This window comes from Neofelis nebulosa, chromosome 7 (genome assembly GCF_028018385.1).
Source record: "Neofelis nebulosa isolate mNeoNeb1 chromosome 7, mNeoNeb1.pri, whole genome shotgun sequence".
NCBI lineage: Eukaryota > Metazoa > Chordata > Mammalia > Carnivora > Felidae > Neofelis > Neofelis nebulosa.
Genome location: NC_080788.1, coordinates 64,334,909 through 64,360,043, shown reverse-complemented (window position 1 = coordinate 64,360,043; position 25,135 = coordinate 64,334,909). Strand labels below are relative to the sequence as shown.

Below are 25,135 nucleotides of genomic sequence, written 5' to 3'. Positions count from 1 at the left end.
ATTCCCATCTCCACATGTTTATCTCCAGTGTCTATTGCCTGACATGTCCTCCTTCCCTCTCATCCAGAGGGCCTTGACTCTGCACCTGGCTGTGGCAGCTTTTCCAAACAAAGAATGACGGCCATTCCCCTCCCTGCCTCCTCTGAGGAGCACTCCCTGGCCCCTCTGTGCTCCCAGCATCCATGAAAGGACATTCTCTTTCAGTCCTAAGGTTTTGGCAAGCGAGTCCAAGTCATCACTGATGTGAATGGAGTCACATGGCAGAGAGTAAAACCCATCAGAGGCTACAAAGAGGTTTTTCGTTTAGCACAGCTCCTGGAACACCCAAGTCCAGCAGGGTGGCTGGGGGAAGAGGGCAAGGAGGTTCACAGGCTCTGTCAGATTTGCCAGAGGTTAGTGAAAGGACACAAGCATTCATGTGCTTCCTGCTTCCTCTAGCTAACCCGCTTCTTGGGTAAAAACTGGGCCTTTGGAAAACCTGGTTTCTTGTCCTCAATGGCCCTTCAATTCCTCTGCATTGTTATGCTCTGAAAAGTAAAAAGGCTGAAACAGCCCTTCAGAGATAATAGAGCCAAAGCTTTGGAGGGGAATGAAAGCAGAGGTTAGAGGCAACTGAGCATTCTAAACACCCTTTGCGTACAGTCCGAGGGGCAGTAGCCACAGGCTGATTATCCAGCCCACCCTGAATGTCCCATCCCGTTACCATAAACCACAAGTTCAATTTCATTTAAAATTTTCATTCTATGCCTTCTCATGGACCAAACCCTGTGGGAGAATCTAGGTATAGAGAGATGACGAAGACATGACTGCCAGTGTCCCAATTCCTCAAGCATCCCAACACCTCGGCCCATGAACTCAGTTACAAGCCCACGGAAGGCTCCTGGCTACCATTTTGCCCCCTTGGGTCTCGCTGGAACCCACCTGCTCTCTGAGCTCACTTCAGGTCCCTTTCACAGAGATCTAGGTTTTCTTATGCACCATCGGCCTCTGTAGACTTGACCTTTTGCATTTTTCATTTCTTCCTCAATTCCCAAAGCCCTCTTTGGCTTTGTACCCTTATTTTCCATTCCTTCCAGCATCTCCCACACACAGATCTGGCTACAAAAATTGCATGTCTGGTGATGATTGCACAACAATGCAAATGTATTTAATACCACCAAACTGTACACTTAAAAATAGTTAAAATGGAACATTTTACAAAATTTTAAGTTCATTTATTTATCTTGAGAGAGAGAGAAAGCAGGGGAGGGGCAAAGAGAGAGGGAGTGAGAGAATCCCAAACAGGCTCTGCACCATCAGCACAGAGCGCAATGTGGGGCTCCAACCCAGGAATGGTGAGATCATGACTGGAGCCAAAACCAGGAGTCGAATGCTTAACCGACTGGGCCACCTAGGTACCCCTACAGTTGTTTTTTTATTTCTACAGTTAAAAAAATAATAATCTCAGGTCCAGCCAGAGCCTCCAGCCCTGGCCCTGGAAACAGATATCACTTGTGAAAGAATTCAGACTCCAGTAGAGGAAACACATTTCACACATCCACTAATTCAGTGAACATTTATTGACCATCTACAACATGCTAAACAGAATGCCGGACACTAAGGATTCAGAGAAGACCATGAAAGACAGAGTATTATCTTTATAAAGTTCTATTCCAGCCTCTGTATGTTTTTGGTGACACACAGAGAGGATAAGGAGGGGAAAATGAGGGTGGATGTGAAAAATAAAGACAAAATTTGAATAGAGTCTTCAGCCAGGACAGCTGGTCCTGGAACAGTAGGGAGGAGTCTCTCAGGCTCCCAGCTGTCTTCTCCCATCACGGGTGGATGACCCTGCAAACTAGATCTCCAGCCCTCAAGCGTCAGGGACAAGGCAATGCCATACCTGAGAAGGACTTCTGAGTCACAGGTCTCAGGTCACAGTGCCAGAGGGAGTCAGCTACCAGCCTCTGGGATGAGCAGCTTATAAGCAGTACTAAAATGAGTTATGGAGCCCCGATGATGAGAAGCTAGAGGGTTTGGGGCTCAGTACACCACCAGAGTATAGACACCCACCGACCACACTGCTTCTTTTGGCTGTGGCTGGGAGGTGGGCAGTTAGGGTTTGGTAGGTGGACGCACTCCCAGTGGCAACAGATGGACCCTGACTCAACAATGGGATTCTAAAAAGCTTTGCCTTTTCCCGTTTTGTGTTTAACTCTGGCTCCAAGAGACTCTTCGTGGCTGTTTTCTGTAAACACACTCTCTGTAAGTCAGATTACTCATTTGTCCAGATGGAGGGCCGAGTGTGAACATGTAAAAATCTTGTTAGCCTGTTTTTCCTGATAACAACAAAGAATGTTTCCCCAGAAAAGTGCTGCTGGAAGTCGGCCTGTTGGGACACAAACAGCCCTCACACAACACTCATATCCGTGGTACGAGCCCAGTCCAGCTTCTTGGGTCCCCTCGCCCTCAGAGACCTGCTAAACAATCCTTGTCCTCATGTGGCTGGGAATGGCCGGGGCTGGAGCCCTCTTCCACAGAGGCAGGCCCAGGCCTAACCCTAAGCAGGTATTCCTGGGGGCCTGGGAGACCCGATCAGTAGAATTGTCAGGGCGCCAGGCCTGCAGAAACACTGTTGCCATCAAAAATTGTGCCAGAAGGGACAATGAAGCTTCTCTTGGTTCCACTCCCTCATTCCACAGATGAGGAGTATGAGACCCAGAGAGGAAGTGGCCTGCCTACAGAAAGACCACCTGTTCTGTAACTCAAGGCTCATCGCTTCATAATTCCAATTCCCACCTAGAAAAGAGGATCTCAACCTGCACATTTGTAAAAATGGAGTTTTTACCCATGGCAACAGTTAAAGTTCTAATATTTTTTTACACCAAAACAAAAAGTCTTACAGTAAGATCTTTTCGGTTAGTTCTCTGAAACTGGAGATGTGCAGAAGTTCTTCTGAAGGCATTTTTCTGGTTTCAGAATAAAGGCTGAAACGTGTAGGTCTTTTCATAAGGATTGTACTAAAAAGTATTTAAAAACAAAATAAGACTCGTTCTCCCAAGCCATCTAGAGACTGAGTGGTTTGCTCTTTGGGAGTGAAATTTGACCCAGAACATGTACTCACAGTCCAGGGACTTTGGATGGAAGAGATGACGTCACCTCCCCATCACCATCACTGCGTACAGTGCCTTCCTGTCTTCCCAGTAGAGCTCCATCATGGTCATTATCATGACCGCATACACAAAGTTCAATGAGGAGCTAAACAGCATGTTATGAGTGTTTTTTGCTTAGCCTTTTCTTCCCCTCTGAGTTGACTCTTTTTTCTCCTTCTTTGGGCATTCAAATCACAGACCAAGTAAGTCCTTCCACACCCTGAAACAGCTCTGCAAAAATGCCTCTCAATTCAGTTTTCTCCTTGGATAAATCAGTCAGATAACCTACCAATTCCATTTTTCCCCTAGATGCCTCCCTTGGGGAGCATTTTAGATCATACTTGGTAATGATTTAAATTCCTCCCAGAGAAGAAAGGTAAGGACCTATAAAGCCTCTATTCTGGGCCTTGCATCAGAAGCCTACTGTTTTGATGAATCATGGGAATCTACCCCCAAAACCAAGAGCACACTGTATACACTGTATGTTAGCCAATTTGACAAAAAATTATACTTAAAAAATTTTTGTAGCCATGAAATCACAAAGAAAACTAAAGAAGAAGAAGCAGCCTGCTTTTTATAAAAGAAATGCCATGATGTTTGAGTTCTGGGGATACTTCTCCAGCCTTGCAGAAAAACAACATAGGAAGAAGCAAAGGTTTTCTAGTGACTTAGAACTCCTCTGGGCTCAGACCATGTGAAACCCCCTGATGCGTGTGCCCACAGATTTGTCACAGAGAGTGTGAGGGCTTCATGTTTGAAGCAATCCTACCACCGCCACATGTAAGCTGTCACAAAGGGCACGTCTCTGAGCCTCCGGTCCTCAGTCTGTGCGATGGAGGTTATCACACCATTCTAAACACCTATAAGGTTAGGAAATGTCAAATCAGCGGCCAGAAATCCGGATACACAACTGACACTGAATTGAAAAGCATGAGATCATGCCTCCCAATTCAGCTTTCTGGAAGCACAAGCCTGAGATGCCTTAACATTCACACAGTCCTCTTGAGAATATGGATTCAGACTCTGGAGATATATGGAATGTGCCAACCTTCTGAAACTTCACCTTCTAGGAAGTAACCAGCGGCAAGCCCAAGGGTTTTCAGGGACTTGAATGCTGGGGTTAGTGGTGGTCCTGCCAAAGCTTTATCTATAGGAAGTCCAAATCGTCACGATTGTTTCTTTCAGGGCCATTTATCCAAGAATATATGCCTGAATGGAAAAGAAAAAAACACTTGTTTTTCTCTTGATCATCAATATCTATCAATATGAAACAACCACCTATGGGATAAACACATGAGAAATTTAATTTGCAATGCCAAACAAGAGACCAACGTTATCTTTAATCACCTATTCAGTTTTTCATCTACTACTTCTATCTTTACATTTTTTTTAAGTTTTATTTTGTTTGTTTGTTTTTGTTTTTTTTGAGAGACAGAGCAAAAATAGGGGAGGAGCAGAGAGAGACGGAGACACACAATCCAAAGCAGGCTCCAGGCTCTGAACTGTCAGCACAGAGCCCAATGTGGAACCTGAACTCATGGATGTGAGATCATGATCTGAACCAAAGTCAGAAACTTAACCGACTGAGCCACCCGGTGCCCCTACTACTTTCATCTTTAAGACATCTTATGTAGGCTCAAGTTGAAAAGGGCTATCTCCCTTAAATTTCCTTTGACCCTCATAACCTATTTCTGAGTTTTTTTCTAAGTCTTAAATGAAAAATTTCTGGTTAGGAAGCTAAAAGTTTCAAATGGAATGAGGCTCTGATTCCCAAACTAACCTTCTTGGGGTGGGGGTGGGGGGACATGTGGTGTGCCCATCTCACACTATTTTCTGAGCCATTTTCCTCCAGCTATAGAAACAAGCCAGAGACAAGCCTGGCCCAGCCTCCCCACTCTGTGTTTGGCTCAGGAACTGGTCACACTGCTCCTGCTTGGACAGACTTTGACAGAAAAGTCAAACCAATTCACTCAACACTAATAAGAAACTATCTTAAATGGAACTCAGAAAGGCCTTCCTAAAGCCTATTATGTCGAAATGATTAATGCAGCAATGATTTTTAACACATAAGGTCACCAAACCTCTTGGCTCTCTGTAAAAGTTGTGACTTAACAACAAAAAAAATTATCATGAGTCTCCACCAACTTCAAGCAAAGAGAGAATTTAGATGCGGAATTTTTCTTTTTCTTTTTAAAAATTTTAAAGTTTATTTATTTATTTTGAAAGAGAATGAGAAAGAGAACAGGGGAGGGGCAGAGAGACAGAGGAGAGAGAGAATCCCAAGCAGGCTCTGACGCAGGGCTGGAACTCATGAACCATGAGATAGTGACCTGAGCTGAAAGCAAGAGTCAGAGGCTCCATCGACTGAGCCACCCAGATACGGGAATTTTTCTATCAGTCCCTGGACTCTAACAATCTTTTGTTAACATAGTTGTAATAGGAAATTAAACAAAATGCAGAATCATAAATAGCATTTCATATGGCAGGCAATCAGACACATGGAACAGTGAAAGGATAATGAACTTGAATTCAAGCCCGGCTTGGCCATCCCCTAGCTCTGTAACCTTGGGCAAGTATTTCCACATCTCTGTGCTTCAGTTTCTTTGCTTGTGAAACAGTCACATCTTCCCAATACAGACTTGTCTTAAAGATGCGACCACCAGATGCTATAAGTGAAAGCAATTTGTAAAACATACAAGTTCAATCCTAACATAAATATTATTATTGTATTAAATGAATCCAAAATGAATGTATTCCTTAGTTGGCATACAATCTATTTTCTATCTGAGATGGCACAAATGAGGAAGATAAACATTTAGACAGATGTTTGTCTCTATTTTGAGGCTTCTCAGACCATGCCACCACATCAAGCTGATATTCACCGAAGCCCTGTACAACCAGCACCCTGGACCACACAAACAAGATCTTGGGATCTACCTGGAAAGTTAGCTGATCCCACCTGACTCTGCAGTGTGTTCCCCTTTAATCCTGCACTAGTGTGTCGCACAACTATAGCCAACCTTACTTCTCTTCTCCACTCCTCCTGCTTAAAAGGAGCCATGCCTTTGTATGTGTTTTACATCCTATACTACACTTGGTACATGGTGAATGATCTTCATGTTTTATATTTGTGTTTTTATGATAACTAGGTAATTTTTCTCTCATTTAGTTCAGTTTCCTGATTTTTTTTAAAGCTTATTTATTTATTTTGAGACAGAGAGAGCAAGAGTGAGTGAGAGAGAGAGAACAGTGGGGAGTGAGGAGCAGAGAGGGAGAGAGAATCTCAAGCAGGCTCTGCACTGCCAGCAGGGAGCCTGATGCAGGGCTCAAACTCACTAACTATGAGATCATGACCTGAGCTGAAACCAAGAGTTGGACACTTAATCAACTGAGCCACCCAGGTGCCCTATCCGTTGGCTGATTTTTAATTGAGCTCTCAATAGTTAAGTTTTTTTGTCAATCTCTCATTCTTTCTGTCTCCCTACCACTCTGTCTCTGTTTCTTAGTCTCTCTGCACCTCTTTGTCTTGCTCTCATGTAAACACATACACATGCACACACACATATATTCACAAACACGTTGATCCAATCCTTGAGTGTCCTAATTTAGATTCTATGTTTTTCATGTACAATTTATAACTTAGCATCAGCTGAGCCCCAATTTACAATGTGATATTCTTCAATCCTTCTCAGGCACGTATTGACTGCAGGCTCTGAGTTATTTTGATTGTTGTGTTATCTGCACACAGACACCACAAAAAGAAATTACTCACTCCTGGAAAGAGATGCCAAAACCCTAATTCAAAAACACCAAATGAGTAATTCCCAAAGCATTATTTCTCCTCCAAACCCAGAACATTTTAATTACCTTGAAATAAACAAAGAGTCTTGCAAGGCTACTCAAATTATTTACTCAAAATTCTCCCTCTCCTATAGGCTAAGGATTTCTTCCTGCCTCAAGTTCACGACTTGAGCCTTTGTTTACCCTACCATGCATGTGGTAAAGAACCTGTTAGGAAGGGAAAGTGAACTCTGCCCTCATTACTAGACCTAAATTGCCATGAGGGTTCATGGAAGCACAGAAAGAAGCAATGACCCATCTCTTTCTTTAATTATGCACTGGCTGGGCCGCAATGATAAGGCTTCCTGCCTTAGCTACATATTTCATTGTGATAAGGAGCAAAGAAAAGCAAACAGCTTGAAGGACTAAAGCAGTACTGTCTCTACCAAGCAGTTTCTGCTGTCAGCGTTGCAGCCTGACAGGCAAAATGCATTTCCCTTGGCAGAGGAGGCAGATGACCATAACAGGGGGCTGAAGACATTTCACATGCAATAGCGGGGAAGGAAGACCTGTAGATGGAGTGGTTCTCAAACATGCATCCAGCTTAATGTCAAGCTACTCATTGCAAACAGAAGACTTTCACCTTCCCCAACAAGCGATGAGCCAATCCATTCGCTGTTGAGCCACCTCTGCTCAGAAGCACCTGAATACCGGAAACGGTGGAATGTTTACGAGCCAGACAAGTAAAACTGAGGACACAATTCCTCTGCACCATCCACAGTCCTCTTTTTTTTTTTTTTTTTTTAACGTTTATTTATTTTGAGAGAGACAGAGAGTAAGCTGGGGAGGAGCAGAGAGAGAGGGACACACAGAATCTGAAGCAGGCTCCGGACTCTGAGCTGTCAGCACAAAGCCCGATGCGGGGCTCGAACCCATGAACTGTGAGATCATGACCTGAGCCAAAGTCTGACGCTTAAGTGACTGAGCCACCCAGGGGCCCCCATCCACAGTCCTCTTTAATGGGCCAATGCCCCAGGATCAAATACAGTTTTCCCAACCCAGTTAAACTGGCTTGGGTCAGGGGACAATCAGGAACTTGGGCCCTTCATATTTTCAACAATGAAAAATAAACTGTTTAAAATCTCTTCTATTAAGACAAAATCATCTCAACTGAAAGATTAATACCTTCAAGTTAAAAATTTTTTCAATTTATTTCTCTTAATATCTCTTCCTTGTTATTCTTCTTACTCTTTCTGGAACTCTTAAGATATTGGTGGGGGAGGTACTTTCTTCCATGTCTCTCAACTACACTTTTCATATTTTAAATCTCTTCATCTGCCTTCTAGGTCATTCCCTCAGTTGTATCTTCTGTAACTCTTAACTTTCTCTTCAGCCATGTCCACCAGAGCTGGGACAAGGTGAGGCAAACATGGTGCCCAGGGCACACGATTTAAGGAGGCACTCACTCTCAGGCTTGTGCAAGTTCAAGGTCTGCATCTGACAGTGAGTGCCTCCCTAAATTGTGCCCCTTGGGTGCCTCCCTTGCCTCATCCCAGTCTTGGCCCAGATGTCTAGTGTACAGTTTACCTTATCCGCTCCAATTTTTATTCCAATAAGTACACATAAGAATTTTCTAGATTAATCCTTTTAATACCTTACTTTCTTGATTCATAATCCCTTGTTCTCATTCCGCTTTGATTTACTTGATGATTCCAAAGTACATATTTATTTTAGGGACACCTGTGTGGCTCAGTTGGTTGAGCATCTGATTTCGACTCAGGTCATGATCTCAGGGTTCATGGGTTCAAGCCCCATGTCAGGATTTGCACTGACAGTGCAGAGCCTGCTTTGGAATCTCCATCTCCCTCTCTCTCTGCCCTCCCCTATACATGCACATGCACTCTCTCTCCCCCCAAAATAAGTAAACATTTTACAAAGTATTTATTTTAGCATATTTTTATATTGTACCATTATTTCTATTTCCTTATGTGTGAAATCTACAGATTATACAGACTTCTGTTTCCTCATATATAGAGTCTACATAGACTGTTGGTTCTGCTAACTATCCTCATGACAGAAATTTTCCTTACCTATTTTATTATTTGTGTTTGGAAGGTTATCTTGCTTTGGAGATTTTTCTGGTAGACTCCCCTGTCTATCTAGTGATTTTAGGGGTGTATTTTCCTTATTCCCAGCCACCACGGGTAGTGCCACATTGAGGGCTATTGTTCCCCTTCTCCCCCGGATATCCATTCTCCATCCCGGAACCACAGGCAAGAAGGATCCAGTGAAAGTTAGTGGAATTTTTTCTTATCCACTGACTTAGATGAGTTGTAAACACTGATCTCAACTTTATCTGGGAAGCCTAGTTCAGCTGCTCTGCCTTTTGAGGGATGAGCAAAGCCCTCATCATCAAATGATCTTTGAAGCTCAGCTTCTACTGTTTGTATATAGTGTCTGTTTCCTATGAGCCAATTTCCTTTAGCCTCTGTTCCCCACTAGAGGTTTATGTTAGTTCCAAATCATTGGATCTTACTTATCCTTTTGTTTCTGAATATGACTGTGTTTAACAAAAATAAAAATAAAGAAACATAAATTTTTGTTTTTCTTTCTCTTTTTCTCTCTCTTTAAAAATGAGAACCAGGGAGAAGAGGGGAAGATGGCAGCATGGGAGGACACTGGGCTCACCGCGTCCAGCTGATCACTTAGATTCCACCCACACCTGCCTAAATAACCCAGAAGACTGCCAGAAGATTAGCAGAACGGATTCTCCAAAGCCAAGTGCAGACAAGAGGCCCACGGAAGAGGGTAGGAAGGACAGAGAGGCAGTGCACACTACACGGACTGGCGGGAGGGAGCCGGGGCAGAGGGGCATCCCGCCAGCCAAGCAGAGTCCCCGAGTCTGGCTTGCAAAAGTGGAGGGACCAGATGGGGTGTGTTCTGACAGCAAGCGGGACTTAACATCTGAAAGGTTATAAGTTAGCAGCGCTGCTCAGAGAGTGGGAGGGCTGGAGGACAATGGGAGGGAGAGTTGTTGAGCCCCGGATGACAGAGCTCAGCTTGGTGGGGAACAAAGGTGCTGGCCAGTGCCATCTCCCTAGCCCATCCCCCAGCCAAAATCCCAAAGGGAACCAGTTCCTGTCAGGGAACTTGCTTGCATCGTGCAAACACCCAACACTGTACTTCTGCGGATCCACCTCTCCGGCGGCAGGTCTGTCCCCATCCCGGTGCGGCAGGGCCCCTCCCGAAGCGGATATCTGAAGGAAAAGCGAGCTGAGCCTGCCCCTCCCACCCCTGTGCACCTTGCCAATCCACCCCAGTTAATATGCCAGATCCCCAGCACCACAAGCCTGGCAGTGTGCAAGTAGCCCAGATGGGCCACGCCACCCCACAATGAATCTTGCCCCTAGGAGAGGGGAAGAGAAGGTACACACCAGTCTGATTGTGGCCCCAGCGGTGGGCTAGGGGCAGACATCAAGTCTGACTGCGGCCCGCCCACCAATGCAAGTTTTTCAAGACAGCACAGGGGAAGTGCCCTGCAGTTCCACACCACTCCAGGGACTATCCAAAATGACGAAATGTAAGAATTCCCCTCAAAAGTATCTCCAGGAAATAGCGACAGCTAACGAACTGATCAAAAACGATTTAAACAATATAACAGAGAGTGAATTTAGAATAATACTCATAAAATTAATCGCTGGGCTTGAAAACAGTAGAGAGGACAGCAGAGAATCTATTGCTACAGAGATCAAGGGACTAAGGAACAACCAGGAGGAGCTAAAAAAATGCTATTAATGAGCTGCAAAATAAAATGGAGGCAACCAGAGCTTGGATTGGAGAGGCAGAGGAGAGAATAGGTGAACTAGAAGATAAAATTATGGAAAAAGAGGAAGCTGAGAAAAAGAGATATAAAAAAATTCCAGGAGTATGAGGGGAAAATTAGAGAACTAAGTGATGCACTAAAGAGAAATAATTTATACATAATTGGTATTCCAGAGGAGGAAGAGAGAGGGAAAGGTGCTGAAGGTATACTTGAAGAAATCATAGCTGAGAACTTCCCTGATCTGGGGAAGGAAAAAGGTATTGAAATCCAAGAGGCACAGAGAACTCCCTTCAGATGTAACTTGAATCGATCTTCTGCATGACATATCATAGTGAAACTGGCAAAATACAAGGATAAAGAGAAAATTCTGAAAGTAGCTAGGGATAAACGTGCTCTAACAAATAGAGGGAGACCAGTAAGACTCATGACTGATCTCTCTACTGAAACTTGGCAGGCCAGAAAGGAATGGCAGGAAATCTTCAATGTGATGAACAGAAAAATTATGCAGCCGAGAATCCTTTATCCAGCAAGTCTGTCATTTAGAATAGAAGAAGAGATAAAGGTCTTCCCAAACAAACAAAAACTGAAGGAATTTGTCACCACTAAACCAGCCCTACAAGAGATCCTAAGGGGGATCCTGTGAGACAAAGTACCAGAGACATCACTACAAGCATAAAACATACAGACATCACAATGACTCTAAACCCGTATCTTTCTATAATAACACTGAATGTAAATGGATTAAATGCGCCAACCAAAAGACATAGGGTATCAGAATGGATAAAAAAACAAGACCCATCTATTTGCTGTCTACAAGAGACTCATTTTAGATCTGAGGACACCTTTAGATTGAGAGTGAGGGGATGGAGAACTATTTATCATGCTACTGGAAGCCAAAAGAAAGCTGGAGTAGCCATACTTATATCAGACAAACTAGACTTTAAATTAAAGACTGTAACAAGAGATGAAGAAGGGCATTATATAATAATTACAGGGTCTATCCATCAGGAAGAGCTAACAATTATAAATGTCTATGTGCCGAATACCAGAGCCCCCAGATATATAAAACAATTACTCATAAACATAAGCAACCTTATTGATAAGAATGTGGTCATTGCAGGGGACATTAACACCCCACTTACAGAAATGGATAGATCATCTAGACACACAGTCAATAAAGAAACAAGGGCCCTGAATGATACATTGGATCAGATGGACTTGACATATATATTTAGAACTCTGCATCCCAAAGCAACAGAATATACTTTCTTCTCGAGTGCACATGGAACATTCTCCAACATAGATCATATACTGGGTCACAAAACAGCCCTTCATAAGTTTACAAGAATTGAAATTATACCATGCATACTTTCAGACCACAATGCTATGAAGCTTGAAATCAACCACAGGAAAAAGTCTGGAAAACCTCCAAAAGCATGGAGGTTAAAGAACACCCTACTAACGAATGAGTGGGTCAACCAGGCAATTAGAGAAGAAATTAAAAAATATATGGAAACAAACGAAAATGAAAATACAACAATCCAAACGCTTTGGGATGCAGCGAAGGCAGTCCTGAGAGGAAAATACATTGCAATCCAGGCCTATCTCAAGAAACAAGAAAAATCCCAAATACAAAATCTAACAGCACACCTAAAGGAAATAGAAGCAGAACAGCAAAGACACCCCAAGCCGAACAGAAGAAGAGAAATAGTAAAGATCAGAGCAGAAATAAACAATATAGAATCTAAAAAAAACTGTAGAGCAGATCAACGAAACCCAGAGTTGGTTTTTTGAAAAAATAAACAAAATTGATAAACCTCGAGCCAGGCTTCTCAAAAGAAAAGGGAGATGACCCAAACAGATAAAATCATGAATGAAAATGGAATTATTACAACCAATCCCTCAGAGATACAAGCAATTATCAGGGAATACTATGAAAAATTATATGCCAACAAACTGGACAACCGGGAAGAAATGGACAAATTCCTAAACACCCACACACTTCCAAAACTCAAACAGGAGGAAATAGAAAGCTTGAACAGGCCCATAACCAGCGAATAAATTGAATCAGTCATCAAAAATCTCCCAACAAATAAGAGTCCAGGACCAGATGGCTTCCCAGGAGAGTTCTACCAGACGTTTAAAGCAGAGATAATACCTATCCTTCTCAAGCTATTCAAAAAAATAGAAAAGGAAGGAAAACTTCCAGACTCATTCTATGAAGCCAGTATTACTTTGATTCCTAAACCAGACAGAGACCCAGTAAAAAAAGAGAACTACAAGCCAATATCCCTGATGAATATGGAGGCAAAAATTCTCAAGGAGATACTAACAAATCGAATTCAACAGTATATAAAAAGAATTATTTACCATGATCAAGTGGGATTCATTCCTGTGATGCAGGGCTGGTTCAACATTCGCAACTCAATCAACGTGATACCTCACATTAATAAAAGAAAAGATAAGAATTATATGGTCCTGTCAATCGATGCGGAAAAAGCATTTGACAAAATTCAGCATCCTTACTTAATAAAAACCCTTGAGTAAGTCAGGATAGAAGGAACATACTTAAACATCATAAAAGCCATTTATGGAAAGCCCACAGCTAACATCATTCTCAATGGGGAAAAACTGAGAACTTTTTCCCCGAGATCAGGAACACAACAGGGATGTCCACTCTCACTGCTGTTGTTTAACATAGTGTTGAAGTTCTAGCATCAGCAATCAGACAACAAAAGGAAATCAAAGACATAAAAATTGGCAAAGATGAAGTCAAGCTTTCACTTTTTGCAGATGACATGATATTATACATGGAAAATCCGATAGACTCCACCAAAAGTCTGCTAGAACTGATACATGAATTCAGAAAAGTTGCAGGATACAAAACCAATGTACAGAAATCAGTTGCATTCTTATACACTAACAATGAAGCAACAGAAAGACAAATAAAGAAACTGATCCCATTCACAATTGCACCAAGAAGCATAAAATGCATAGGAATAAATCTAACCAAAGATATAAAAGATCTGTATGCTGAAAACTACAGAAAGCTTATGAAGGAAATTGAAGAAGACACAAAGAAATGGAAAAACATTCCGTGCTCATGGATTGGAAGAATAAATATTGTCAAAAATGTCAATACTACCCAAAGCTATCTACACATTCAATGCAATCCCAATCAAAATTGCACCAGCATTCTTCTCGAAGTTAGAACAAGCAATCCTAAAATTCATATGGAACGACAAAAGACCCTGAATAGCCAAAGAAATTTTGCATAAGAAGACCAAAGCAGGAGGCATCACAATCCCAGACTTTAGCCTCTACTACAAAGCTGTAATCATCAAGACAGCATGGTATTGGCACAAACACAGACACATAGACCAATGGAATAGAATAGAAACCCCAGAACTAGACCCACAAAAGTATGGCCAACTAATCTTTGACAAAGCAGGAAAGAATATCCAATGGAAAAAAAGACAGTCTCTTTAACAAATGGTGCTGGGTGAACTGGACAGCAACATGCAGAAGGTTGAAACTAGACCACTTTCTCACACCATTCACAAAAATAAACTCAAAATGTATAAAGGACCTAAATGTGAGACAGGAAACCATCAAAACCCTAGAGGAGAAAGCAGGAAAAGACCTCTCTGACCTCAGCCGTAGCAATTTCTTACTTGACACATCCCCAAAGGCAAGGGGATTAAAAGCAAAAATGAACTATTGGGACCTCATGAAGATAAAAAGCTTCTGCACAGCAAAGGAAACAATCAACAAAACTGAAAGGCAACCAATGGAATGGGAAAAGATATTTGCAAATGACATATCGGACAAAGGGCTAGTATCCAAAATCTATAAAGAGCTCACCAAACTCCACACCTGAAAAACAAATAATCCAGTGAAGAAATGGGCAGAAAACATGAATAGACACTTCTCTAAAGAAGACATCCAGATGGCCAACAGGTACATGAAAAGATGCTCAACGTCGCTCCTCATCATGGAAATACAAATCAAAACCACACTCAGATATCACCTCACGCCAGTCAGAGTGGCGAAAATGAACAAATCAGGAGACTGTAGATGCTGGAGAGGATGTGGAGAAATGGGAATCCTCTTGCACTGTTGGTAGGAATGCAAACTGGTGCAGCCGCTCTGGAAAACAGTGTGGAGGTTCCTCAAAAATTTAAAAATAGACCTACTCTATGACCCAGCAGTAGCACTGCTAGGAATTTACCCAAGGGATACAGGAGTACTGATGCATAGGGGCACTTGTACCCCAATGTTTATAGCAGCACTCTCAACAATAGCCAAATTATGGAAAGAGCCTAAATGCCCATCAACTGATGAATGGATAAAGAAATTGTGGTTTATATACACAATGGAGTACTACATGGCAAAGAGAAAGAATGAAATCTGGCCCTTTGTAGCAACGTGGATGGAACTGGAGAGTGTTATGTTAAGTGAAATAAGTCAGGCAGAGAAAGACAGATACCATATGTTTTCACTCTTATGTGGATCCTGAGAAATTTAACAGAAGCCCATGGGGGAGGGGAAGGGAAAAAAAAGAGGTTAGAGTGGGAGAGAGCCAAAGCATAAGAGACTGTTAAAAACTGAGAACAAACTGAGGGTTGATGGGGGGTGGGAGGGAGGGGAGGGTGGGTGATGGGTATTGAGGAGGGCACTTTTTGGGATGAGCACTGGGTGTTGTATGGAAACCAATTTGACAATAAATCTCATATATTAAATAAATAAATAAATAAATAAATAAATAAATAAATAAATAAAATTTAAAAAATGAGAAACAGGGTAAATTAAGTGAGAGAGCAGATATATCAACATGACAAGAAAAACTATAATTTATCATTAGTGGTAACCTGTTATTATAAGAGTAATTGAGTCCCAATCAAATGTCTCTGGTACAGCTATAGTCACAAACATAAAGGCAGCTCCATCCAGATTCAGACAATGTAAACATAAGTTTTTATCATTCTACCCTGCTAGGAGCCAAGGGGATTGTACACGTGCTCACTTTACCATCCTGAGGAGAAATCTAAATGTAAATTTTAATGTACACATTTTATTGCAGGGAAAATCTAAATTTTAGTTGACAATTCCAGACTAATTTTGGTCTTAGAAGCAAAGTCCTGCCTTTTTTCTGGAAGCCTGGTGTAAGCCTTGTCATTCCAAGTTTGGGCTTTCAGCAGGGATAAAACCCACCTCTTGACCCTCTCTACCACCAGGCCGTATGTGATTTGTAGTTTTGACTTTTCCCTCTCATTTTCTGGCTGTGAGACTAGAGTAGATCGGTCCATAGAACTGAGCCATGTTTGGCACTTATAACCTTGTCAGGATGTTAGAACCACAGCATGTCCATTTCCTGCTTTTGATATTAGTTATCAATTTTCTCATGAAAGACTCCATAAAAATGAGTAACTTATCTTAAAAAAAAACATGTACAGACTCTATAACTGAAATTTATAAAAGTCTGATGAAAGAAATCAAAGATCTAAATTAATGGAAAGATACACTGTGATCATAGATTGGAAGACTCAAGGAAGTACAGAGATCAATTCTCCCAAAATTATTTTAATTTTTTTTAACGTTTATTTATTTTTGAGACAGGGAGAGACAGAGCATGAACAGGGGAGGGTCAGAGAGAGGGAGACACAGAATCTGAAGCAGGCTCCAGGCTCTTAGGTGTCAGCACAGAGCCCGACGCGGGGCTAGTACTCATGGACCGCAAGATCATGACCTGAGCTGAAGTCGGCCGCTTAACCGAATGAGCCAGCCAGGCGCCCCCCAAAATTATTTTATAGGCTTAATGTCATTCCTATCAAAATCCGAGAAAGATTTCCTGGCGGCATAGAAAAACTCATTCTAAAATTTGTATGGGAAGGAACTAGAATGGCTAAACCAATTCTGAAAAAGAAAAATTAAGTAGAAGAAATCACTGCACCTGATTTTAAAACTGTATAAATATAGTAATCTTTAATAGTTACATAGCTTAATGATAGCTGTGTACTATTGGCAAATTAACAGAAACACAGATCAATTGAACAACATAGAAAACCAAGAAATTTGGTAGATTTTTCTTTCTAATGATTTCCAATTGTTGACTTTTTTACAGTGGTGCAAAAGCAGGTCAGTAAAGGCTGGATAGTTTTCCCAATAAACTGTTGGGACCAATGTAAGCTAACAATGAACTTACACAAAAATTAATTCAAAATGGATCATAGACTTAAATTAAAAACATAAAACTATAGGGGCGCCTGGGTGGCGCAGTCGATTAAGCGTCCGACTTCAGCCAGGTCACGATCTCACGGTCCGTGAGTTCGAGCCCCGCGTCAGGCTCTGGGCTGATGGCTCGGAGCCTGGAGCCTGTTTCCGATTCTGTGCCTCCCTCTCTCTCTGCCCCTCCCCCGTTCATGCTCTGTCTCTCTCTGTCCCAAAAATAAATAAAAAACGTTGAAAAAAAAATTAAAAAAAAACCCATAAAACTATAAGCCTTTTTGAGGAAAACACTGAAATCTTAGAAGCTAGGGGTAGGTAAAGAGTTTCTACGTATAATGTCAAAAGCGCAATACATAAAAGAAAAATTAACAAATTGGATGTCATCAAAACTAAAAATATCTGTACTATAAAAGATTCTGTTAAGACGGTAAGAAGACAAGCTAAAGACTGAGCGAAATATTTACGAACCATATATCCATCAAAGAGCTAGTTTCTAGAACAAACTTGGTACACCAAACAATGGAATACTACTCAACAATAAAAAGGAAGGAACTCCTGATTCACAACTTGGATGGACCTCAAAAGGGCACGTACTGCATGATTCAATTTACATAACATTCTTGAAATGACAAAACTATAGGAAGAGAAAACAGATTAGTGGCTGCCAGGGGACGTGGATAGGAATGTGGTGGGGGGTGGGTGCCAATACAAAGAGGGAGTAAGAAGTCCTTTTGTGGACATGATGGAGATTACACAAATCTATATATGCAATAAAATTTCATAGAACTACATATGCACATGCACATACATATAAATGAATGAAGACTTTTAAAAACATGGTAAAAACTGAGTAAGTTCAGTATAACTAGTAGTAATGTACCTATGTCAATTTCCTGCTTTTGATATTGTACTACAACTATATATGATGTGGCCATTAGAGAAAGCTGAGTGAAGGGTGGACCAGACTTTGTTACATTTGCAGTTTTTGAGTCAAAATTAACAGTTTGAAAAAATTAGTGGCTTAAAGCAACAATCATTATTTCTAGCACAACATTCTCATGAGCTGTTAATTCAGGCTGGGATCCATTGAGCAGTTCTTGAGCTCCTTTAGCTCCAATGATTCAAGTCTTGCAGTTAGCTGCTGGTCAGCTAGATGTCTCTTGTTTCTGGAGTTTTGTTGGCTGGGGTGATGGGGGCCATTCTGCCACTCATCCCTCCTGTTCAGCAGGCCAGCCCTGGCTTGGTTACATGGTGGCAATATAGGGTTCCAAAGCAGCAACAGAGTCAGGTTTAACATGTAAGCTCTTTACAAGTCTCTGTTTGCATCAAGTTGCTACAATCCCATTCTGCAAAACAAATCCCACCCAAATTCCGAGGATGGGATAACAGACTCCAGCCACAGTAGGAGGAGATGCAGAATGTTGTGGCTATTGTTTTTCCATCTTACTTTATACTTCTGATATCAGAGAGAGGAAGTGACTGGGAAGGTCAAGACTTCCTTTCTTCAATTTGCCACAGAACACTCCTCAAACATTCTCAATCCTGAATAATAGTAAATACATGGAGAAAAGAATAGAAATATTTTCTTAAAGCACCCACAAGATGGGAGCAGAAAATTTTCCAATGTCAGGGACTTATTCCATGGATTCCAAAGGTCCAAAGACTAAAACTATCTAGGTCAGCCCTAGTCAAAGTGAGGCTAAGGAAGAGAAGAGACTAAAAGCTCCTTGAAGGCCAGGACTATGTCTGACATTTCTTGGTGTTTCTCATAGGCCCTGGGTAGACAGTGAGTGTCCATTCAATGTGGTTGTTAACAATGAGAGACACCATTACAGGCGTGGCCTGATTACCATTCCCCCTCTATGGTAAACTAGCACAGGACATTGGTGAGGGGTAGGCAGGTCATAGAACAGGAATCTTCTCCAGGCTGGGAATACTGTTTGGGTTTTTGCTACTTTACACTTCTTTAATACACAAAGTATTTGCAGGAGTAATTTCTGGGCTTAGTTGAATTGTGAAAATGATGGATGGTCTAACATAAATATGGTTCAGGTTTCTCCAACTTAAGCCTGGAACCTAGAAATCTAGCAAGATGTTGACCTGACAGCCAACAAACCAGGACATAGCAAGGCCTTTTCCCCTTGGTCTTCAGGTTTTTTCAGAACTCAAAGTTCAACTCAGAGGATATGAAACAAATCCTCTGTCCTACTAGGAACCCCCCCACACCCCGCACCAAATAGGAGAGGATTTCTGATTATAATATGCCACTTATCAAAAATTCCCTTTTCCCTGGTAATTGTGCAAATGCTATAAGCCAAGTAAAAGACAGTTTTATTCATTGGATAATAAGTTAGCCCAAGACTCTTTAAGAAAAAACTTAACTTTAAAGAAGCGACGCCTCTTCCCCACAGCTGCAAAAATTCCAAGGGTTTTCTGAGACTACAGAGGAGGACCACACTGAGAACAAACAAACAAAGAACCAACAAAACAATGTCTCCTCTCAGGGGAAGAGTCTCTTCTGAGCAGCCCCATTTGCACTGCAGTCTCCCAGGCCTTCCAGATATTACAGCGCAAATGAGATTCATCTAGCCCGTGTGTGTGAATGCTTTTCTAATAAATTGCATGTCAGGCAGGTGCCAGTGTGTGAATGACAGGCAGGGATCCACTAAAGGAATAATATTCTACAAAGACAATTCCATGCCTCGTGATTTGGGATTTCATCAAAGGAATGAAAATAGTGCATATGAAGTACTCTGGAAGATGGAGCTGGTCTGAAAGACTTTAATATCATATCCAGATCCTCACTATTTATCAAAAGTATTCCTGTTTCTGGACCATTGCCTATTGAATCATCCAGAGTATTTTGTTGCTAACATAGGCTTATATCATTATCATTATAAAAACATTATAATGATAATAATAAATCTTACATAGGAATGAAGCTTTATTGCTTGTCTAATATATCTTATGCAATATTTTGCTACCCCACAACAACCCAGTTAAATAGTGAGGACACTATTATTAGCCGCATTTTACCAATGAGCAAACTAAGGCTCAAAAGTTGAAGGTCAGCTGTCAGCCAATGACAGCGCCTGATGATCTATCAATTATAGATGCAATGCCCTCTGTGTCTGATCTCCCACCATGTTGGAATTCAACTGAGGGAGATATGTGTTGAAAAGCTATCTCAGATACTGAAATGGATGGCTAATACCCAACATTGAGAATCAGAGGACACAAGATCCAGCTTGAAAGAGATTCCGCAGGCCAAATTTGGCACAATCTGAACACTAAAGTAAATGATAGCAATGGATTACGACTCAATGAACAAAATTAGAATCTGTATGTCCATACTTATACAATGTTGAATCTTACTTAATAAAATAATCTTGTAATCTTAATAAGATAAAATAAAATAAAATAAAATAAAATAAAATAAAATAAAATAAATGTAGAGAGAAAGCTCTTCCTGACAGTAGAATTCCAAGTAAGAACTATGGAAGGAATGATATATAATTAAGAAACTAAAAACAAAACAAAACAAAAAACACAAATAAAAAAGTATTAATAGATGATCAAACTATGTAGGGGAAAGTTTTATGAGAACTAAGACATTAACACAGTATCAAAATATTACTTGTTAATTACAAGGGGAAAATAGTAACTTTACAGTGGAAATACTGGCAAGTACCACCTTCTGTACATGATCAGAGTCAACATCCCAGGACTGGGACACACTGACATCATGTTTCTCCTGACGTGCTCGACTGTGAAAGACCTATCTCTTCTATGGGTTTCTGGTCAACAAAGTAAAACCTGAATCTAATCTGGACAAAACATCAGAAAACCCAAACGAGGAACATTCTCCAAAATACCTCAGGTACTCTTTAAAAATGTCAAGGTCAATATGGCTGAGGCAAGGCTCCAGAGTAAGAGTAACTGAAGAGACATAACAACTAAATGCCATGTGGCATCCTGGATTGAATCCTAGCTGAGCTCGGAAAATGAGCTACAAAGGGCAGTATTGAGACTACTGACAAATTTTGAATATGGACTATGGATTTTAGATTATAATATTGTGTTCATGTGTTAAGTTTCCAGATTTTGATATTTGTATTTTGCTTATGTAAAAGGCTGTCCTTGTTCTTAGGAAATAAATACTGAAATATTCAGGGGGAAAAGTACACAATGTCTCCAACTTATTCTCAAATGGTACAGAAAAGGAGAGAGTAAGCTTTGGTTCCTGGAGGGCAAAAAATTCTTAGATGATACAATGGTATAAACAGATACACAGTTTATCTGTGGTCTTAAATTTTTACGGGGGTACCTGATTAGGAAAAAAATGTCTAAAATGTATTCTTGAGGGAGTGATAATGAAAAAAAAGTTTTGAGAAACACAGGAAGAGAGACAGGGTTGGGTGGGGAAAGAGAAAGCAAAATCAAATGTGGATCAGTGTAAAGGAAAGATATACAAGGATTTCCTTTGTCTTAAGTTTAAAAATCTTCAAATTAAAAGGTTACAAGAAAAAAATATATTTAGAAATAGAGCATCAACAAAAAAGTAGTAATAATATGCTGGCCCAAGGAAACATTCATTAGCCATGCAAATGTTTTTCATTGTTGCTTCTTTATTACAACACATTGCATATGTATTATTCATTTACCCACTCCATCTAATGTGGTTTTATGAATGTTTTATATATGGTGATCTTGTCTTCTCACTGCTTGTAGACAATAGTGGCTCAATAAGGCCATTCACTTAAAAAATTTTTTTTAATGTTTATTTATTTTTGAGAGAAAGAGAGAGAGAGAGCACAAGCAGGGGCAGGGCAGAGAGAGAGAGGGAGACACAGAATCTAAAACAGGCTCCAGGCTCTGAACTGTCAGCTCAAACCCACAAACTGTGAGATCATGACCTGAGCTGAAGTTGGATGCTTAACTGACTGAGCCACCCAGGTGCCCCAAGGCCATTCACTTTTTAAGGAAAGTATTTTAAATGGCAGAAGGTAACATGTTCTATCTTCATGAAGGACAGAACAAAATAAAGGTTTCAATAACAGGTAGGATCCAGGTTAGAATGCAAAAAAAAATTTTTTTTGAGAATAAAGTAGTCTGGAATATAAGTTAGTGAGTTGGTTATGGAATAGTCTGTCACAGAGATCGTGAATATATCAATAATACTGAAGAATATTATCAGGCACACATCTATAGAAAGATAGTTCTAAGGGTGTCTTCTTCCGTTAGAGCTGCTATAACAAAATGTATAGACTGAGTGGCTTATAAACAACAGAAATTTCTTTCTCACAGTATTGGGGGCTGAGAGGTACAAGATCAAGGTGCTGGCAGATTCACTGTCTAAGGATGACCTGCCTTCTGATTAATAGAGGGCACCTTCTTGCTGTGTCCTCACATGGTGGAAGAAACAAGCTAGATCTGAGGGGTCTCTTTTATAAAGTTACCGATCCCACTCACAAGGGTTCCACCCTCATAACCTAAACACCCCCAAAGGCCCCACTTCCCAACTACATCACTTCAGGAGTCAGATTGTCAACACATGAATTTGGGAGGGTGGGGGACCCACACATTCAAGCCATAGCAAAAGGCAAAAGAGATGGGTTAGAAGAGTCTTTCGTTCATACTGATAACCAACTAGGCAGTTTGTTGGCTTAAAACGGAGTGAGACACAACCTCTGTCTTTAGTGAACTTGCCAGCTAATGGAAAGATTGTGTTAGGATGCATCTTCCAGTATAAGAATACACTGTCATCTTATATCTCATCTCCGGTCTTTACAACTTTTTCCTAACAAACTGCTGTCATCATCATAAAAACGCCTGTATTTCCATCCTTCTGCAGCTGTCACTCTACAGCTACCTTTGCAAAATATTTTCCAACCACCAGTGACAGCACAACACAAAAACAGGTAAGGGGACACCTGGGTGGCTCAGTCAGTTAAGCATCCGGCTCTTGGTTTCTGCTCGGGTCATGATCTCATGGTTCTCGGTGAGTGCTGGCCCTGATCGCGTGAATAGTGTGAAGCCCGCTGTGGATTCTCTCTCTTTCCCTCTCTCTGCCCCTCCTCTGCTCGCACAATCTCTCTCTCTCTCAAAATAAATAAATACACTTAAACAATAATAAATTTAAAAAAAAAAGTAAGGAAGTTTGCATTCTTTCAGTGACCAGGTATGCTGTGATGGCAAACAGTCCCCCAGGACTATGCAACAGTTATATTACTAGGAACAGCCGAGGACCTGCTTGCAGGTCCAAAGTGCAAAACTGACTCTGTTGCCACCATTTCCTGGCCATTGGATTCCCTCACTTGATTAATTAACTTAAAATTGCCTCTCAATGGCAAGCCAGACTTCTGTTTCCAATTTCCTCCTGCGTTGAAAAGTAAATAGGTTTCTAACCACATTTTCAAGACTTTTTGCATGGGTCTTTTGTGCTTACAGTAAACCAGTATCCACTGGAAGGCATCTGGGCCACTGCCAAGGTGGGTATTCGATTTCTTTGTTGTCTTTCCGTATAACCTAACTAACCACAATCCCTTTCCTCCGTTCTTCAGCAATGTGCTTGAACAAGAGCCAAGAGCCCCTCCTACAAAATGAACAAGAGGAAAAAAAAAAGGAGGAAATAAATAAAGAAGGGGCCATGGAAAAAATTAGGGTTTGTGACTATTATCCCATACATCACATTTTCATTTTACATTTTTCTCTCACGACTGCACAAAAACATCTAGATTCTGAATGCATAGTCATATACAAGAATAACTCCAAGGGTTTCCCATTCTTTCCTCCCCACCCAAGAAGATTATACGATTATAAGCATGAGGTAAATTCCTATGATCCTATTCCTAAGATATGCCCTGGGTTTTGACCTTGGGGTTGGGGTTTGGGGAGTAAATGCCTAAGAGGTTTGAATGACTACCCAAAGAGAAACAGATGGTGTCAGCAGGCCTGTGCCAACACATAATTTGTTTACTTCCAAGCCACTCACTTTCTCCCACACCTCAGAAAAAAGAATTAAAAATGAGCCTCTGCTCCTTCAAGAGGTGAATTTTCCAGGACAAGTCTTCCATATGGAAAGGAAAATGGTACCAAGCCAGAGCATACACAATGAAGAAGGGTTCAGACTGTTGCATATTTTCTCTTTCAACAGGTTCCAAATGTTCCAGTGGACACTCTTTTTATCTTCTCCCTCTTAACTCTCTACTCCTCACAGCAGATATCAATGAACTTCCTTCAAATCCCAAAAGACTGAGAATAGCATGAACATAGGCACAAAGGCAAAAAATATAGGGCAGGTGCTGGGGAGAGCAAGTAGTTCAAATGGAGAAATAATACACAAGGGATAAGATTAGCAGGTGAGAATGGCCAGGAGCTTAGGGTTAGATATGGAGGCCGTGACCATCAGGCCAAAAAGTTTCAACTTTATTTGGTCATTAGGAAATATTGAATACAAAAAGATAAAACTGAGGAAAATTAGCCAGTTTAGAAGACAGTGCCACATCAAAAAAAGAGAGAAAGTGAAACATGAGAATTAGTAGAATACGAATGCTTCACCTCAGGAACAGATTCCTGTGACCAAACATTGGGAGCCAGGCATGAAAGGGTAAGTCAGAAGCCTGTATGAATCTTTATCTGATAGAAAGACACTCATGAGTTCTTGAAAGGAGAGCAAACATTCAGGCAAAATCCTGTGAACTCTTACATGCCATTCAATAACACAGTGGGGAAAATCTCCACCATTTTTAATCACACAGAAGCAAGGTCACATGACTGCACTGTTCTGTCTTGTACAGACAGTTAGCACACACTCAGAACAGAAAAGCATAATTTAAAGAAGATAGCTATGTTGGGGACTCAGCTAATATCACTCATATATGTGATTTCTGACCTTTCCTGATCATCAGGGAATGGTGAAACTAAATACCTGGAAGAAGGAATCAATAATGTGTCTTTCAGACTCTTTCCATTGAATATCACTTCTGCTAGCCATTCATTAAGAAATACAGACAAACTGGAGTTTCTCTTCCTGGTGAAGGCTCCAGATTGGGCAGCATACATTATTGATTAAGGGAACATTTGTGGTTTCAGATAGGGTGACCCTATATAAACTAGTTTCTCTCCAGGTTTATACACACTACACAATTATAAGCAGCTCTTCCTTTCACTC

General features: G+C 41.1%; 1 long non-coding RNA gene across 5 annotated transcripts in view; it reads right to left on the bottom strand.

The window, feature by feature from the left end:
- Nucleotides 1–25,135, bottom strand: part of LOC131516774 (uncharacterized) — a 134,719-nt gene that overhangs the window by 34,854 nt on the left and 74,730 nt on the right. For 2 of the 5 annotated variants that reach the window (XR_009264231.1, XR_009264230.1), the window contains exon 3: nt 4,180–4,340. This is a non-coding gene — a long non-coding RNA (uncharacterized LOC131516774). Of the gene's footprint in view, nt 1–1,790; nt 4,341–25,135 lie in introns of those variants that run through there. The other 3 variants (XR_009264233.1, XR_009264229.1, XR_009264232.1) reach the window with 2 other exon arrangements.